Source organism: Nicotiana sylvestris, chromosome 1 (genome assembly GCF_000393655.2).
Source record: "Nicotiana sylvestris chromosome 1, ASM39365v2, whole genome shotgun sequence".
In the NCBI taxonomy this organism is placed as follows: domain Eukaryota; kingdom Viridiplantae; phylum Streptophyta; class Magnoliopsida; order Solanales; family Solanaceae; genus Nicotiana; species Nicotiana sylvestris.
The window spans coordinates 113,507,862-113,524,556 of record NC_091057.1 but is presented as its reverse complement, the minus strand read 5'-3'; positions in this window follow the sequence as shown (position 1 = coordinate 113,524,556).

The window sequence follows — 16,695 nt, the reverse complement described above, 5'->3', positions numbered from 1 at the left end:
TAACTCTTGGGTTGGTTTGCATTACAAGAGATTGGGTAAGGGCTCGAAGTAACCCCGAGGGGAAAGTGTTAGGCACCCCTCTTGGTCCACAACTGGGGGTCCCAACCGAACTTATATTTACAAATTAGTCCATATAAACAATTGAATCAAATAAGTTGCAAGTGAAGCACATTAAATAACACTAGTGACAAGATAAGGGTTTGAACAAGTTTAAATAAAGAAAGAGGATTTGGTAAAGAGGGGTCCTAGGTTATTTATCCTATAGGATCACCCCACACAATGTCCGGCAGACATTCCTTAATGAGGGGCTACACGTGACATTAACGCGTAGTCATCATATCCCATGTCTACCATTCTCATCCTCTTATTGCTCATGCAAAGCAAGAATTTGGTCACTGATTCCTATTGCGTGCTGCTACCCGTCCCTTCTTAATGGTCCCGAGGGAGTTGGGACCTCTACCTATAGGTAGTTCTAGACGCACCCCTAAGGTTTAGAAAGACAAAAATTCTAAGGCGACAGTCAAAAACATTTAGGACTTCACACATAATGAGAGCAATTAAGAGGCTCAGAGTTTATTAATCAAACAAACATACAAGCAACACGTCTCAATCACAGTTACGGTCTCATTGATCAATGTCCTAAAGCATGATATCTAAGTGAATATGCAGAAACAGACAAACTTTTTTATACACATAAGCTATAACCTAGTAGTTGTCTAGGGATCCTTTTTAAAAAGTTTATTAGAATCGGTAACGTTAAATGACAGAGATAGCTTCAGGGAAAATACAGTTTTTGAAATGCCCTAAGGCTTGCCTATATACAGTAGACTGTGTCTATATTAATGCAGAAGCAAACAGGTTTTCGAAATATACTCCTTTAATACCCATAGGCATGATGTCTAATGATATTAAAGCAATTTTTTCAGGAAATGTTTAACACTTACTAAGACCAGTTTTAAAAATGAACTAGGTGTAATGAAATTGATTTATTAGGCTAATTAAATTATCAGACATAATTGCGAGTAGAGATCCCTATAGGCATGATATCTAGGTGTATTACTGATTTTTCTCGATTTGCAGCAACACATAAAAAGACTTATTACAACTGAATCGGAGTTGAGTCCTATAGGCATGGCATCTACTGATTTAAGACATGATTTTTTGGAACCTATAAACATGGTTTCTAACATGACAGAGTGCAGAACATGATTTCTACCTAATGCAAACGAAATTAGAAATGAGATCTTATAGGCATGATTTCTATTAGGAAAAGCAATCAGATTTAAAAGAATAAAACCCTATGAGCATGTTTTCTCTTGAGTAAAGCAGGCAGATTTTAAAAGTAAGATCCTAAGAGCAGGATTTCTACCAATTTTACCCCATAAAGTATACATCTACCCACCCTTTTACTAAATACCCCAAATACCTGTTTACAAATTATTACAGGCCAATGAACGAATTACATAAGTAAAATAGAAAATCAAGAAGCTATTCTATAGGGAGCTTGCAATTAGGCCCAAGTTTCTCAAAGCCTCCAATGGTCTCATAAGCCTCAATTCCATAGACAAATCAGAGTCTAGGTGCATCAAAGTTCCCTAAGGGTCTCAAGAGCCCCGGGCAATGTTTACACCCAGACTTAGTAACCAAGAATTGAACCAGTGCAGTGTGGAAAGGCCAGCCTCAGTATGCCAGAGTTTAGAGGGCTCTCAAGAGGATCCTAAGGCAGTACACATACTAGAGGGGGCAGAACTTATTGACTACGAGTAAAGTGGAAGTGTAGGACACAAGTTGAAAAGGTTTATTAGAGATTGTATTAGAAAGTCTGTTTTGAAAGCAATTAGTGAAGCAACAGAGATTGTTTAAAAAGAGGTTGGAGTAGTAAACAAAGTTCAAGCACTTTAGGATAGGATTACACACAGCTAGTTTACAGAATCCAAAATGAATTTAGTGGTCACACAGGGGTCAAGGGGTTTGGGACACATAAACATTTGGCTGCAAACACATAACCCAGCAAAGGGTCTTAGGACTGGTTTAGACATGCTCAGAAACAATAAACACTGGCATGGTCACAAACCAGTCATGGAAAATACAAGCACATGGGGGGGTGATAGGGGTTTGGGGACTCATATGATGGCAAGCACACAGTAAGTAAAAGACAATTGGTAAGGCATGCTTAGGAACACAAATTAAGGGAATACTATAATCTAAAGGGAAGGGGAGACATAATAACATGCTGATGATGTAACTTAACTACAAGTTTCATAATAGAACTACAAGTAGAAGCAAATTAGAAATAAGAGAAACTGAAACAATAAGAGAAGCATGTTGTTGTTGGAGCTTTAAATTAAACCAGGACATACCAATGAAGAGAGAAGTAAGCAGAATAAAAGAACAAGAGAGCACAAATGATTAGCCTTGGCTTGCAGCTGGCTAATAGTAGCAAATAGCAAGAGAGAGAGAGGGAGAGCAGAGATTTTTTGGTAAGAGAGGTAGTTTTTGAAGACCAAGTCCCGTTTGTTAATGAAAGACTTAGGGTATTTATAGTTGGAAGTAGGTAGTAAAACAAGGTAAAAATCACAGTAACATAATAATTGAGGAACTCAGAGTCAATCAATTAGAGAATCAAGGAAGTACTCCCTTAAGTTAAGGGAATCAAATCAAATAGGAAGATTCAGTATCATATAAGGTAAGAAGAAAAATCAGTGCGTGACTAAATAAGGAAGGAATCAAGGTTCAGTAAGCATAGAGTGGTCAATTAGGAATAAATTTATAAACCTTAAGGACACGACTCAGTATAAATAAAGTATCATAGTAAATATGGTAATGAAATCAGTTAGCATAAACAGACGAGGTAAAGTCTTTAGGGCCTTAAAAGAAAATCTTTCAATAAAACCATCAATTAAGGAAATCAGAATAAATCAAGAGGGAGCCATGATTCTGTATTTTCAACATATAAATAGAGAAGATCAAACAGACGTAGCAAACAGGTAAGGTCAACCATATCGATAGAAAGAAGCAAGAGATGAACAAACAAACTGAACACAATCATACAGAAGTGTCATAAGTAGGCTAGACTCAGTAGAAAACCCATTCGAAGCATGACAACCCACAAAAATTTGACAAAATCAAGTAGCCATGCTAACACACAAAACCAAAGTAAAGAAGGTCTTAAAAAATTAGGGCTTTTTAACAGAGTTGAGTTAAAAAGCAGTAGGAACATAAGATCAGTCAAAACAAGCAAGGAAAGAGGTTTGATCATAAAGAAAATTGGTTAAAACAAGTGTAGAAAGAAACTCTGAGAAACCCTAATTTTTAAAGAAAGTAAAATGGTTTAAAGTCGAGGATCTTTTAGAAGAAGTTCGAGAATAGTGCAAAAGATAGGAAGGAACAAATTTAAAGCGTTAAAGATAGCGTAGATCTGAGATATTCAGACGAGAGTTAGGGTTTCAAAGGAAACCCAGATAGAAACGAAAGAACTTGTTGTAAACTTCACCGATCGTAACATATATGGTGTGATTTTGCCCAAAATCACACCGGAGAAGCCATGAATAATAGAAACCCTAGATCCAAATCGTCATGGACCAGGACCCTTGAAGGCCTTAGAGATGATGAGAAAGGCGGTGGAGTGACCATTGGAGGCTTGAGGTTTGAAGGTAGTCGCCGGAAATAACAAGAGAAAGAGGCAGTGGTTGAAGAATGATCAGGGTTAGGTTGAGAGAGAAGAGAGAAGAGAGCATCTGAAGGCGGCGGGGGTTTGGAAATGAGTAGGGTTAGGGGGTCGTTTAGGAATTTAAAAGGAAAGGGTGTGTGTGGACCGTTGATCCGGGAGATCAACAGTCAGGATTCAACGGGGTAGGTGGGTTCCGGGTTTGGGTAAGAGTTTATAGTTTCTGGGTCGGGTTATTTAATAGGAAATTCGGCTGGGGATTGGGTCCGATTTGGGCTACAATTGAAATCCAAATCTTGCTATTATTTAAATAGCCAGTTTTCCTATTTTAATTTATAATAAATAATCGGTAACTTCTGGAAAATAATTTAATGTTCCAATATGATTTAAAATACATAATTAACATTTTAAAAATATAGGGACCAATTTTACGCATATAAAATATAATTATACCTTAAAATAGGCTAACATTGCAATTATATGCAATTTAGCATAAAAATACTAAATGTAATTATAAAAATGCATAAAAATTATATTACCCATATTTTGGCATAAGTATATAAATTAAATGAATAAATCATCATAACAATAATTTTGAAAATAATTATTGAGGATTTTATTAATAAAAGGGAGAAAATAAATCAATTTAAACCCTTAAAATTATGAGAAAAATAATAAAAACCTTGTGCATGCATATATATGCATATATATGCTATTGTGAAGGTATTTATGCATATTTAAAATATATAGGGAATAATTGAGTATCAACAACTGCCTCTCTTTACCTGGGAAGGATGAAAGAGTTTTCGGATAAAGAAATGATGGCCAATTTTGACCGGATGGGATGTTTTGAAAGACAGAGGCAGAACTCCGGTTTTCGAGTTGCCTACATATCCCTGGTTTTACAGGAATCAGGCCATGTGTAGTTCTGGATTCACCATCAGAGTATGCCGATGAAATTATTGCAAGAACAAACACGAGATGTGGAAGCGGCTATGATGAACGGCTAAGGCTTGGGAAGGTTGGAGGGAACTGGAGCAAGACCACTCTTGCTAGGATAGCGGTTGCTTATTGGTTACCTGCAGGTAAAATATGCTACAAACGTATTTGCGAAAATTTAAACATGATGCAAATTCCCTTTGGACCATGAAGGTTGTCTTCAGACAGTTAAAGATGATTTCCTTGGACCATGATGTCTTGGGCCATAAAAATAGTGCCTCCGAACCATGATGCCTTTGAATAATGATATGTAAGTTCGAGAGATCCTCAGGCCATGGCATAGTGTCTTCCGACTATGAGGATGGTACATTTAGACTATGACGCCTTTGGACAAATTGGTGATATTTCAGCCCATGAGATTCTATAATATGATGTAACAAGACATGGCTTAGTCTTGTGAAGTGGAGGGCAGAGCTTAGCCCCGATTGAAAAGCAAGTAGATAGTAGTAGAAAATAGAGCAATACTAGTGCAAATAGGGACAGTGCTTAGACCCGTGCAAATAAGGAGGCATGGATTAGCCTTATACAAACGAGGAGGCAAGGATTAGCCTCATGAAAATATGGATTCAGGGCTTAGAATCATGCAGAGAGAAGGCGGTGCTTAGCCTTATGCAAATATGGAGGTAGAGCTTAACCTCATGCAAGGCTCGGGACAGGGCTTAGTCCCATGCAAATGGAAGGTAGAGCTTAGCCTTATGCAATATGGAGGTAGAGCTTAACCTCATACAAGATTCGGGACAGGGCTTAGTCCCATGCAAATGGAAGACAGAGCTTAGCCTTATACAGATATGGAGTTAGGGTTTAGACTCATGAAAGATGGGAGACATGGATTAGTCTTATGCAAATGTGGAGTCATAGATTAGACTCATGCAAATATGGAGGCAGGGCTTAGTCTTATGCAAATGTGGAGTCAAGGATTAGACTCATGCAAATATGGAGTCAAGGATTAGACTCATGAAAATGTGGAGTCAGAGATTAGACTCATGCAAATATGGAGTCAAGGATTCGGCTCATGCAAATGTGGAGTAAGAGATTAGTTTCATGCAAATATGGAGTCAGAGATTAGACTCATGCAAAGAGAAAATAGCAGATAATGGTAGAGTATGTCTTAGCTAGGATATGTTCAGTGTCCAACGGCCGGATGGATGGTGAATTTGCTTTATGTACGAATGCTATCGTCAAATGTGCCTGCGTTCAAGGAAAAATCGTAAGTTTCATGAAGGGAGGTTGGTTCCTACTTCATCTGCTGGCCTTGCTTTGCTCCGCTCTGGAAGCCCCCTTCGAGTTCCCCTAGGTAGCACCTGATTGTTGTGAAAAAAATAGAATTTTTGAAAAACATGCATTCATTGATAAAATAGGATTGTTTTGGAAGTGTATTGATATATCAAGTAACTTTTGATGAACTAGCAACTACGACACATTTCAAAGGCATTGCAGCTCTCTTATGTTGGAATTTTAAGGGTCCTCCTCAAAATTCTGTCCCGGTTTGGTAGATGATTTTTAACCATTTGTGGATGGAGGACCTTGCTGAATCTTCTTCAGAATTTTTCTCCAAATTCTGTCCCAGTTCTTGGCTAATGACTGACTTCCTGGAATGTGATGGCGCTGGCTGAAATTGTTCTGGAATTTTGAGGACCCTCCTCAAAATTTTGCCCCAGTTTCTGATTTTGGGTAAAATGAAAATTTTGTTATGATATGACCGAACCCATAAGGCTGCCTATGTATCCCCTCTTAAATGGGAATCAGGTCAAGCGTAGTTCAATTACATCAGAAAAGAAAATGTGAGATAATCTAGGCATAGTATCTCTTGACTGCGTCTGAATTGATTGGTTTTGGCCAGATTTCTCCATCCATCTCTATGAGTATGAGTGGTCCTCCTGTTAGTACTATGTGAACCATATACAGACCTTGCCAGTTAGGAGAGAATTTCCCTTTGGCTTCATCTTGGTGTGGAAGATCTTCTTCAATACCAGCTGCCCTGGTGCGAACTGTCTTGGTTTGACCTTTTTGTTGAAAGCTCTGGACATTCTGTTCTGATACAGTTGGCCATGGTATACTGTGTTCATTCTCTTTCCATCGATAAGGGCCAGCTATTCATAGCGACTCCTTATCCATTCTGCATCGTTGAGTTCTGCTTCCTGTATGAATCTTAAAGAAGGAATCTCTACCTCGGCTGGGATGACAGCCTTGGTACCATAAACCAGTATGTAGGGGGTTGCCCCGGTTGACATGCGAACTGTGGTGCCATACCCTAACAGAGCAAAGGGTTACTTCTCATGCCATTGCTAGTGATTCTCTACCATTTTCCTTAGTATCTTCTTAATGTTCTTGTTGGCGGCTTCTACGGCTCCATTCATCTGAGGTCTGTAGGCGGTAGAATTCTTGTGCTTGATTTTGAAGGTTTCACATATAGATTTTATCAGATCACTGTTGAGGTTGGCGGCATTTTCAGTAATAATGGACAAAGGAACCCTGAATCGGCAAACAATACGATCATTGACAAAATCTGCGACGACTTTCTTGGTTACAGTCTACTTGGTAACTTCCTCCTTGATCTTCAAACTCATGTCTGGTTTGAATTTTCTGAGTTTCTGCTTGACTGGCAGACACATAAGATTGGTATGCAACTTGTGAGCTACTATAGATGTGCTCAAACCGGTCATATCGTCATACGACCATGCGAAGATATCCTCATATCCCTTTAGAAAACGGATGTACTCTTCCTTTTCTATTTGCGACAAGTGAATGATGATGCAGGCTCTTTGACGGTCTCAGCGTCTCCCAAATTCACTGCTTCTGTTTCGTCGAAGTTGGATTTAGGCTTGTTCTCAAAATTCTCAACTTATCTGATAATTTCCTCGGGTATCTCATCTTCTTCCTCTGAGTCACTATTCTCATGTTGCATTGCCTCATTACATGTCACAGTTACTGGTTCATTAGGAAAAGTAATAATAACATTGTAGAAAGGAAAAGTATAAAAATAGTAATGATAATGATAAAGGATAAATGCATTTGATTAAAACTGAGAAAATTGTTCAGACAAAGCTTGGCTCGGGGGATCGAGCATTTATTTTAAAACAAAATTGCTAAAGAATTTAAATGCCTAGAACAACTATAAATTTTGCCAAGCTACCCAGGGACTCGGCGGGCTCGGGATGGTGTGACGGTGCAGTTTCTGAGAACAACTCCCTTTGCCACGGTCTGAATGGAGAGGCCTTCTTCCTCTTCATCCTCAATTATGGCACTGTAGTCCATATCCTCATCTTCCAAGAACAGGTCTTTCAGCCCAGCTAGTGCTTCTTTTCTGGTAGTTCCCCATATTGTGTCCGCCTGATGGAAAGCTTGTTTCAAACGGGGTACCGGTTGCTTAAGAGGGTAATACGGTCCACGCCATGGAGGCAACCACTTCCTGTACTCTTACCATGTGTACTGGTATCCGAGCCCAAAGCTAGTACTATGATTTTTCAACTGTACCGACTTGGTGATACCCTAGAGGTTCTTTCCCAACCCTTTGCTGGGTTCGTATCCGGACCACGCTAGTATGCCTTCTATTTTGTTACTCCACCACTTATCCTTCTCGACGACATTGACCCACTCAATGTGATGGTAGGTTTCCCCTCCTAGCCTTCTTCTATGTCTGATGGCCGAGATGGTTTGACTAGTTTAGATGGGGTTACTCCTATCTCCATGAATGATTACCTCCTGACGGTTCCATTCAAATTTTATGACTTGATGTAGTGTGGAGGACACGGATCCAGCAGCATAGACCCATGGGCAGGCCAACAAAAGATTATATGAGGCTGGTATGTCAAGCACTTGGAATTCAATGTCGAACTAAGTCGGCCCCATCTGCAAGCAAAGGTTGATTTCCCCGATTGTGGCCCTTTAGGACCCATCGAAAGCCTTCACATTCATGCTTCCGATCTGTATTTCATGGAAACCTTTGTCCAACCTTTTTAGGGTGTCCAACAAACAAATGTTTAGACTCGAACCTCCATCAACCAGGACCTTAGCAATGAACTTGTCTTCAAATTGTACCGTAATGTGCAATGCTCGATTGTGATTTAGATCTTCGGGTGGCAGCTCATCTTCGTGGAAGATAATTTTATGGCTCTCCAGCACCTGACCTACCATGTTGGCCATTTCTCCACCAGTGATATTATTGGGTACATAAGCCTCGTTCAGTACTTTCATCAAGGAATTCTTGTGTGCCTCTGAATTCTGTAACAACGACAGGATAGATATATGAGCAGGAACTTTGTTCAGATGGTCAATAATAGAATACTCTTTTTCCTGTACTTTCCTCCACAGGTCATCCGGCCTGGTCTCAATGACAGGTTGCCTAGTAGGGGCATCCTTACTTGAACCTCCCAAGTGTTCAGGTGTGTAGACTCTTCCAATTCTAGTCATCCCTTGTGCGGCATCAGATTCCTCTATCTTAGTCTTCCCTTTCTGCCGAGCCTCGATGACATAATCTCAAAATATCGCTTTTGAGTTGAATGGGGTTGTGGTTGACACCGTCATAGTAAAAGGTGTGACCACTTCTACTTTGAATGGAGCGGAGGTGGTTGCGGGTGGAGTTACTTCCACCTCGAATAGAGCTGATGCAGCTACCTCAACATCAATAGGTGCCTGAGTTTGAATCACGATAGGAGTGAGTGTAACTGCAACCTTAAAGTCATCGCCTTCTCGGATATGCTCGATTGACCCCTCAAGGTCCCATTCCTCATTTATTTCTATAACATGTACACCGTCACCTCTATGATCAGGGAGGGGATTGTTGCAGACATTAGGTATGGCTTCCTTCGCTTGTATGACCTTGTTGTCAATGAGTGTCTGAATCTTATCCTTCAATGTTTGACACTCAGTAGTGGTGTGCCCTTTCATACCAGAGTGGTATGCATAGGTTTTGTTCGGATTGACCCATTGGGATGGATTTTCTAGCGCCATAACGGGAATAAGAGTGACGTAACCTGCGGCCTTTAACCTTTCATACAATTGGTCGATAGGCTCAGCAATGTCGGTGTATTGTCTGGGTGGCTTGCAGTCGAAGTTGGGTCTTGGTCTTGGAAAATTTTGGCGAGTTGGTGGTGACTGGAAGCGGGATGGTTGGGAATTATAGGTGTGATGGACAGTGGCTGATTGGGAATATGTGGGAGATGAAGGTTGATATGTAGGTGGCGATGCTTGATATGTGGGTGGAGGTGTTTGATATGTGGGTAGAGGTTTTTGATAGGGGGTGGAGGTATTTGGTATGTGGGTAGAGGCGTTTGATATGTGAGTGGAGTTTTTGGGTCTTGGGCTACCATTACTGCCCCAACATCTCTCTTTTTCGATATGCCACCTAATTGGAGTGCCTTATTCGTGGCTTGTAGTGCCTCGAAATTTGTTACCATCCCGCTCTTGATTCCTTCCTCGATCCTTTCCCCGAGCTTGATGATATCCGAGAATTTGTGATTTTCGATGACCATCAGTCTCTCATAATATTGTGGATCCTGTGCTCTGACGAAGAATTTATTCATCTGTTCTTCGTCCAAAGCGGGCCTGACCTTGGTGGCTTCCGACCTCCAACGAGTAGCATACTCGCTGAAAGTCTTAGTAGGTTTTTTCATGAGATTCTGAGTATAGAAGACATCCGGTGCATCCTCTGCGTTGAACCTGAATCGGTCCATGAAATCTGACGCCATGCTTACCTAATTGGACAATTTCTTGGGATTCTGGTTGATATACCAAGACAAAACGTCCCCAGCAAGGCTCCTCATGAAGAGCTTCATTCGAATCTTTTCATCTTTTCCAACCCCGACCAGCTTGTCACAGTAAGTCCTTAGGTGAACCTTGGGATCATCGGTTCCATCAAAAACTTCAAACTTGGGAGGTTTGTACCCTTCGGGCAATTCCACATCGGGTTGTATGCACAGATCTTCATAGTTCAAACCTTATATTCCTCTATCGTCTTCAACACCTTGAACTCGGCATGTTAATTTCTTGAGTTCTTCGGCCATGTTCTTAATGAACAGGTCCTTTTCGGAGGATTCCGGTGCACAGGAGATTGGCTGGGAGAATGTGGTATAGTTTCCATGTATATAGGGTTGCCCTGATGGGTGCCAGGAACTTGGGTATAGTGATGGTCATTGGTGGAGTTTTGTGGATCGGGAATAAGTGGTGGTGTATTTTGGGGAGTGTGGTAAGTGGTAGTTGGTAGTTGGTAGGTACAGGATTGGTTGGTGCTATTGTGGTGGAGTTGGTATCGTCAATGGATTGATATTTTGTGGTGGAGTTGCGTATTGATTTGGTATGGTGGAATTTTGCGGCTGTTGGTTTTGTGTGTTCTGACGAGGCGTTGGATTCTTTGTGTTTTGTTGGTGGATATCAGGGACGTTGAGAGTGAGTAACAAGTTTGCCAAATTGCGGACCTGCTCAAGTTCTCGTTGCAGTTCTAGTATCTTTTGTTCAAGTCTCAAAACCAGGTCATTTGGGACCGAAGTACTACGGCCATTGGAGGTCTCTGCGTTCTCAATGTTTTCCTTTCAAATTCCACTTAAGTCATTCATATTTGACTTCCCTCTACTTTTTGTGTTGCTTAGAGGAGGGGGAGGTGGGGGCCTCTAGATCTGGTATGATATGCTAACGAGGCCAGTATGGATGAACCAACCTATGGGAATGGGAATAATAATAAGAAAATAAACAAAACAAAAGATAACAAATTAGTAGAGATCCTAAAATGTTTGAAGTATTTAAACACATATTGCGAAATATAAACTCGCATCCTAATTTGGGAGCCTCATTGTGCCTGAGGTAGGCCTAGTGACAAATGAATTTGGAGAACTTCAAATGTCAATAGATGTTTCATTTCATAATATAAAAGTAGACGAATCCAAAAACGACACTAACATAATAAATAAAACAAGTTGCTACTGCCACTTGGCCTTATTACATTTTAGGAAAAAGCAAGTAAATCTAATCTATTTAGTCTCGGAAGGGCCTCCCTCAGGTTGAATGTTCTCGTTGATGAAATCCTCCAGTTCGAGTAGGTTCATTAGTAAGAACGCCTTTGCTAAATGTCCTCCTTCATTTCCCTCGACGTTCTGCAGTCGGTGACTCTCTTCCTCACTTTTCCTTCCAATTCCAGCAGACTGTATTCCAGATATTCCAGCTTTTCGCTGAATTTGGCGGCCCTCTCTTTCCATTCGCTGACTTGGTCATTTGATGGAAGATTCCTCCACCAGTCTAGCAAGAGTGAGGGTGTGCTAACCATACAGAAGCGGGGGACCTCGTTCTTCATTTTCTACAAAACAAAATGGTTAGACCTTAGCCCCCCCCCCACACCAAACTCGACTATTTATACATTTATGATCAACATATAGGCCTTTAGTTCTCCAAATTAATGCACAGAACGTGGTTGCGTCCGTTGGGATTATGGAAAACTCGATGGATTTTGGATAAGGCTTATCTTAAAGGATCATTATGTGGACAACATAACTGACTCGACTAGGTTTGACCATGTTGCATGCACAATTTAAACAGAGTAAGATTTCTATGGGGTTTTAGACTGGTACCCTCAAGCAGACAACTTGAGGGGGAAGGCACGGAACCGTCGATTGCATCGCTGATCGACTGGTTTTACCGCAAATAAACCTTTCCGAATTTAAGGGTAATAAATAAGAAGAGCACAACCACTCATTAAAGAGTTGCTATAGGATTTGAGATGCACGAGTGGAATATGATGTGGAGCATGATTTATGCATCGGTTGGTAACATGTAGGCAAGTATTTTCATGTAGGAAAAAATAAATACAGCATTTAAATAATTGAAAAGACAATTACAGAAAAAGGAAAACAAAGAGACAAGTTAGTTTTCAGGGTAATAAAGAAATCACAAATGCTTGAAAAAAATAGACAGTTAAATTCAGATAAGGAAGCAGGGTACGGGATAAACATGCTTGGACAAATTTGTAAAAGACAAGTTCGTTATGGTAAAAACCTAAAAATATCCCCAGCAGAGTCGCCATGTTGTCGCGCCCTCTTTTTCCTTTTTGCGGAGTCCGGGTTTCGACATTCACGGGGTGTAATGACTCATTTCCTTTTGGGAATTAGGTATTTGAAAAGTCACCACCTAACGGATTATGGTGCGTTAGGGCACCTAGAGCGATTAACTCTTGGGTTGGTTTGCATTACCAAAGATTGGATAAGGGCTCGAAGTATCCCCGAGGGGAAGGTGTTAGGCACCCCTCTTAGTCCACAATTGTGGGTCCCAGCCGAACTTATGTTTAAAAACTAGTCCATATAAACAGTTAAATCAAATAAGTTGCAAGTAAAGCATGTTAAATAACTCAAGTGACAAGATAAGGGTTTGAACAAGTTTAAATAAAGAGAGAGGATTTGGTAAAGAGGGGTCCTAGGTTATTTATCCTATAGGATCACCCCATGCAATGTCCGGAAAACACTCCTCAATGAGGGGCTACACATGACATTAACGCGTAGTTATCATATCCCATATCTACCCTTCTCATCCCCTTATTGGTCATGCAAAGCAAGTGTTTGGTCACTGATTCCTATTGCGTGTTGCTACCCGTCCCTTCTTACTAGTCCCGGAGGCATTTGGAACCTCTACCTATAGGTAGTCCTAGACGCACCCCTAAGGTTTAGAAAGGCAAAAATTCTAAGGCGACAGTCAAAAATATTTAGGACTTCACACATAATGAGAGTAATTAAGAGGCTCAGAGTTTACTACTCAAACAAACATACAAGCAGCACGTCTCAATCACAGTTAAGGTCTCATTGATGAATGTCTTAAAGCATGATATCTAAGTGAATATGCAGAAACAAACAAACTTTTTTATACACAGAAGCTATAACCTAGTAGTTTCCTAGAGATCCTTTTTAAAAAGCTTATTAGATTCAGAAACGTTAAACGACATAAAGTATACATCTACCCACCCTTTTACTAAATACCCCAAATATCTGTTTACAAATTATTACAGGCCAATGAATGAATTACATAAGTAAAATAGAAAATCAAGAAGCTATTCTATAGGGAGCTTGCAATTAAGCCCAAGTTTCTCAAAGCCTCCAATGGTCTCATAAGACTCAATTCCATAGACAAATCAGAGACTAGGTGCATCAAAGTTCCCTAAGGGTCTCAAGGGCCCCGGGCAATGCTTACACCCAGACTTAGTAACCAAGAATTGAACCAGTGCAGTGTGGAAAGGCCAGCCTCAGTATGACAGAGTTTAGAGGGCTCTCAAGAGGATCCCAAGGCAGTACATATACTAGAGGGGGCAGAACTTATTGACTAAGAGTAAAATGGAAGTGCAAGACACAAGTTGAAAAGGTTTATTAGAGATTTTATTAGAAAGTCTGTTTTGAAAGCAATTAGTAAAGCAACAGAGATTGTTTGAAAAGAGGTTGGAGTAGTAAACAAAGTTCAAGCACTTCAGGATAGGATCAGACAGAGCTAGTTTACAGAATCCAAATGAATTCAGTGGTCACACAGGGGTCAAGGGGTTTGTGACACATAGACATTTGGCTGCAAACACATAACCCAGTAAAGGGTCTTAGGACTGGTTTAGACATGCTTAGAAACAGTAAACACTGCATGGTCACAACCCATTCATGAAAAATACAAGCACATGAGGGGTGATAGGGGTTTGGGGACTCATAAGATGGAAAACACACAGTAAATAAAAAACAACTTGTAAGGCATGCTTAGGAACACACATTAAGGGAATACTATAATCTAAAGAGAAGGGGAGACATAATAACATGCTGATGATGTAACTTAACTACAAGTTTCATAATAGAACCACAAGTAGAAACAAATTAGAAATAAGAGAAACTGAAACAATAAGAGAAGCATGTTGTTGTTGGAGCTTTAAATTAAAACCAAGACATACCGGTGAAGAGAAAAGTAAGCAGAATGAAAGAACAAGAGAGCACAGATGATTAGCCTTGGCTTGCAGCCGGCTAATAGTAGCAAATAGCAGAAGAGAGAGAAGGAGAACAGAGATTTTTTGGTAAGAGAGGTAGTTTTTGAAAATTAAGTCAAATAAGGTAAGAATCATAGTAGCATAATAATTGAGGAACTCAGAATCAATCAATTAGATAATCAAGGAAGTACTCCCTTAAGTTAAGGGAATCAAATCAAACGGGAAGATTCAGTATCATATAAGGTAAGAAGAAAAATCAGTGCGTGACTAAATAAGGAAGGAATCAAGTTCAGTAAGCATACAGTGGTCAATTAAGAATAAATTTATAAACCTTAAGGACACGACTCAGTAGAAAAAAAGTATCATAGCAAATATGGTAATGAAATCAGTCAGCTTAAACAGACGAGGTAAAGCCTTTAGGGCCATAAAAGAAAATCTTTCAATAAAACCATCAATTAAGGAAATCAGAATAAATCAAGAGGGAGTCATGATTCTGTATTTTCAACATATAAATAGAGAAGATCAAACAGACGTAGAAAACAGGCAAGGTCAACCATATCGACAGAAAGAAGAAAGAGATGAACAAACAAACTGAACACAATCATACATAAGTGACATAAGTAGGCTAGACTCAGTAGAAAACCCATTCGAAGCATTGGCAAGCCACAGAAATTTGACAAAATCAAGTAGTCATGCTAACACACAGAACTAGAGTAAAGAAGGTCTTAAAAAAATTAGGGCTTTTTAACAAAGTCGAGTTAAAAAGCAGTAGGAACATAAGATCAGTCAAAACAAGCAAGGAAAGAGGTTTGATCATAAAAAAAATCAGTTAAAACAAGTGTAGAAAGAAACTTTGAGAAACCCTAATTTTTAAAGAAAGTAAAATGGTTTTAAGTCGAGGATCTTTCAGAAGAAGTTCGAGAATAGTGCAAAAGATAGGAAGGAACAGATTTAAAGCATTAAAGATAGCGTATATCTGAGAGATTCAGACGAGAGTTATGGTTTCAAAGGAAACCCAGATAGAAACGAAAGAACCTGTTGTAAACTTCACCGATCGTAACATATAAGGTGTGATTTTGCCCAAAATCACACCGGAGAAGACATGAATAACAGAAACCCTAGATCCAAATCGTCATGGCCCAGGACACTTGAAGGCCTTAGAGATGATGAGAAAGGCGGTGGAGTGACCATTGGAGGCTTGAGGTTGGAAGGTAGTCGCCGGAGATGACAAGAGAAGGAGGCGGTGGTTGAAGAATGATTAGGGTTAGGTTGAGATAGAAGAGAAACGAGAGCATCTGAAGGCGGCAGGGGTTTGTAAATGAGTAGGGTTAGGGGGTCGTTTAGGAATTAATAAAGAAAGGGTGTGTGTGGACCGTTGATATAGGAGATCAACGGTCAAGATTCAACTAGATAGGTGGGTTCCGAGTTTGGGTAAGGGTTTATAGGTTCTGGGTCGGGTTATTTAATAGGAAATTGGGCTGGGGATTGGGTCCGATTTGGCCTTCCATTGAAAGCCAAATCTGGCTATTATTTAAATAGCCACTTTCCCTATTTTAATTTATAATAAATAATAGGTAATTTATGGAAAATAATCTAATGTTCCAAAATGATTTAAAATACATAATTAACATTTTAAAAATATAGGGACCAATTTTACACATATAAAATATAATTATACCTTAAAATGGCCTAACATTGCAATTATATGCAATTTAGCTTAAAAATACTAAATGTAATTATAAAAATGCATAAAAATTATATTAGCCATGTTTTGTCATAATTATAGAAATTAAATGAATAAATAATCATAACAATAATTTTGAAAATAATTATTGGGTATTTTATGAATAAAAGGGGAGAAAATAAATCAATTTAAACCCTTAGAATTATGGGAAAAATAATAAAAACCTTGTGCATGCTTATATATGCATATATGTGTTATTTGAAGATATTTATGCATATTTAAATATATAGGGGAAAATTGGATATCAACATAAAGAATGCTAGGAGTAAAGGGAAAAGTTCAACAAGGGAAAACTAATATGTGGCAACGGTCCCGCTATATACAAGTCAACAACAAAGAAGCCAACATTAGTCAAAATAG